Below are 3396 nucleotides of genomic sequence, written 5' to 3'. Positions count from 1 at the left end.
GAAATGGTGTTGGTATTCGTCCAGACCCACCTCCGACACCTGAAAATGGTGGTCAAAAAAAACGTCGATTATACGAAGCGACATTTCTGGTCGGCGATTTTCCAGTTTTGCGCCTACCGCCATGTGGGGGTGGCAGTAGGCGTCGAAAAGTGCCTTCTCGACCGCTAGCGACACCACTACTTTATCGAGCTCTGGAGGCCCGCACACCGACCCGGGGGCCGCGGAGTCGACCCCGGGGGCCTCCTGGCGTCGCCGCCGCTCACTTGGACGCCTTCCGCAACCTGTGGTCCCGCTCGGGGCCGCCGGGAGCCTCGCCGACCTGACCGGTGTCGGTAGGCGTCTGGAAGCGCCCGGCCGACCTGGACGAGGTCCCCCTGGCCCCCGGGGGACACCCCTTAGTTGGATGGGGGTGCTGTCCCGGGCACACATGCAACCCGCGGCCGCCTACCGACAGCCCCCTTCGCTCGATCGCTACTCCTTTCCAACATATGTCGGAGAAGCCGGGCGGTTGTGAAACCCCAGAAATGGTGTTGGTATTCGTCCAGACCCACCTCCGACACCTGAAAATGGTGGTCAAAAAAAACGTCGATTATACGAAGCGACATTTCTGGTCGGCGATTTTCCAGTTTTGCGCCTACCGCCATGTGGGGGTGGCAGTAGGCGTCGAAAAGTGCCTTCTCGACCGCTAGCGACACCACTACTTTATCGAGCTCTGGAGGCCCGCACACCGACCCGGGGGCCGCGGAGTCGACCCCGGGGGCCTCCTGGCGTCGCCGCCGCTCACTTGGACGCCTTCCGCAACCTGTGGTCCCGCTCGGGGCCGCCGGGAGCCTCGCCGACCTGACCGGTGTCGGTAGGCGTCTGGAAGCGCCCGGCCGACCTGGACGAGGTCCCCCTGGCCCCCGGGGGACACCCCTTAGTTGGATGGGGGTGCTGTCCCGGGCACACATGCAACCCGCGGCCGCCTACCGACAGCCCCCTTCGCTCGATCGCTACTCCTTTCCAACATATGTCGGAGAAGCCGGGCGGTTGTGAAACCCCAGAAATGGTGTTGGTATTCGTCCAGACCCACCTCCGACACCTGAAAATGGTGGTCAAAAAAAACGTCGATTATACGAAGCGACATTTCTGGTCGGCGATTTTCCAGTTTTGCGCCTACCGCCATGTGGGGGTGGCAGTAGGCGTCGAAAAGTGCCTTCTCGACCGCTAGCGACACCACTACTTTATCGAGCTCTGGAGGCCCGCACACCGACCCGGGGGCCGCGGAGTCGACCCCGGGGGCCTCCTGGCGTCGCCGCCGCTCACTTGGACGCCTTCCGCAACCTGTGGTCCCGCTCGGGGCCGCCGGGAGCCTCGCCGACCTGACCGGTGTCGGTAGGCGTCTGGAAGCGCCCGGCCGACCTGGACGAGGTCCCCCTGGCCCCCGGGGACACCCCTTAGTTGGATGGGGGTGCTGTCCCGGGCACACATGCAACCCGCGGCCGCCTACCGACAGCCCCCTTCGCTCGATCGCTACTCCTTTCCAACATATGTCGGAGAAGCCGGGCGGTTGTGAAACCCCAGAAATGGTGTTGGTATTCGTCCAGACCCACCTCCGACACCTGAAAATGGTGGTCAAAAAAAACGTCGATTATACGAAGCGACATTTCTGGTCGGCGATTTTCCAGTTTTGCGCCTACCGCCATGTGGGGGTGGCAGTAGGCGTCGAAAAGTGCCTTCTCGACCGCTAGCGACACCACTACTTTATCGAGCTCTGGAGGCCCGCACACCGACCCGGGGGCCGCGGAGTCGACCCCGGGGGCCTCCTGGCGTCGCCGCCGCTCACTTGGACGCCTTCCGCAACCTGTGGTCCCGCTCGGGGCCGCCGGGAGCCTCGCCGACCTGACCGGTGTCGGTAGGCGTCAGTCAAACTTGCTTAAGAGGCAAAGCCTCCTCACACCTTAAGAGAGTCACAGTTAGTCCCGCCGTTTACCCGTGGTCGTCGTCGGGGGTGCCGGTCGGTGTGTTTCGGCGTGTTTCTTTCTTACTTTAGCTCGCTCCTATAAGCTAACTCAGCAGCCCTGCTAAAATCAATTTATCATTATTTTCAATCTATCGAAAATCTTAATTTATTATTATTTTCCAACTATCGAAAATCTTAATAGAGTTGGGGTTTTTTGTTTGTTTTTTTTTTTAAATTCCATTGTAACAACAGACAGCCAGCCAGCAGCATGTGGTGTCGGTAGGCGTCTGGAAGCGCTTGAGGAGGCAGAGGAGTTGGCAAGCTCGCTAAACTGCCCGCTGGTGTGGTGGTGTCGGTAGAGGCGTCTTGAATATACCCGGTCGCTCGATCGACGACGACGACGGCTAGGTGGCCGAGGAGGAGGACTACCTACCTACCTACCTACCTACCTACCTAGCTAGCTAGCTAGCCGAATAGCCGTGGTAGTCGTCAGTCAAACTTGCTTAAGAGGCAAAGTCCCGCCGTTTACCCGTGGTCGTCGTCGGGGGTGCCGGTCGGTGTGTTTCGGCGTGTTTCTTTCTTACTTTAGCTCGCTCCTATAAGCTAACTCAGCAGCCCTGCTAAAATCAATTTATCATTATTTTCAATCTATCGAAAATCTTAATTTATTATTATTTTCCAACTATCGAAAATCTTAATAGAGTTGGGGTTTTTTGTTTGTTTTTTTTTTTAAATTCCATTGTAACAACAGACAGCCAGCCAGCAGCATGTGGTGTCGGTAGGCGTCTGGAAGCGCTTGAGGAGGCAGAGGAGTTGGCAAGCTCGCTAAACTGCCCGCTGGTGTGGTGGTGTCGGTAGAGGCGTCTTGAATATACCCGGTCGCTCGATCGACGACGACGACGGCTAGGTGGCCGAGGAGGAGGACTACCTACCTACCTACCTACCTACCTACCTAGCTAGCTAGCTAGCCGAATAGCCGTGGTAGTCGTCAGTCAAACTTGCTTAAGAGGCAAAGTCCCGCCGTTTACCCGTGGTCGTCGTCGGGGGTGCCGGTCGGTGTGTTTCGGCGTGTTTCTTTCTTACTTTAGCTCGCTCCTATAAGCTAACTCAGCAGCCCTGCTAAAATCAATTTATCATTATTTTCAATCTATCGAAAATCTTAATTTATTATTATTTTCCAACTATCGAAAATCTTAATAGAGTTGGGGTTTTTTGTTTGTTTTTTTTTTTAAATTCCATTGTAACAACAGACAGCCAGCCAGCAGCATGTGGTGTCGGTAGGCGTCTGGAAGCGCTTGAGGAGGCAGAGGAGTTGGCAAGCTCGCTAAACTGCCCGCTGGTGTGGTGGTGTCGGTAGAGGCGTCTTGAATATACCCGGTCGCTCGATCGACGACGACGACGGCTAGGTGGCCGAGGAGGAGGACTACCTACCTACCTACCTACCTACCTACCTA

At 56.9% G+C, this 3396-nt stretch overlaps 1 pseudogene; it reads left to right on the top strand.

Moving 5' to 3' along the window:
• LOC145273262 (large subunit ribosomal RNA) overlaps positions 1 to 20 on the top strand; it is a 4418-nt pseudogene extending 4398 nt beyond the window's left edge.
• Positions 21 to 3396: the final 3376 nt, after the last annotated feature.

This window comes from Euprymna scolopes, unplaced genomic scaffold (assembly GCF_053919585.1).
Source record: "Euprymna scolopes isolate OS-2025 unplaced genomic scaffold, ASM5391958v1 sca1, whole genome shotgun sequence".
NCBI classification, from domain to species: domain Eukaryota; kingdom Metazoa; phylum Mollusca; class Cephalopoda; order Sepiida; family Sepiolidae; genus Euprymna; species Euprymna scolopes.
The sequence above is the reverse complement of the archived record's forward strand: the minus strand, read 5'-3'. Positions and strand labels throughout refer to the sequence as shown.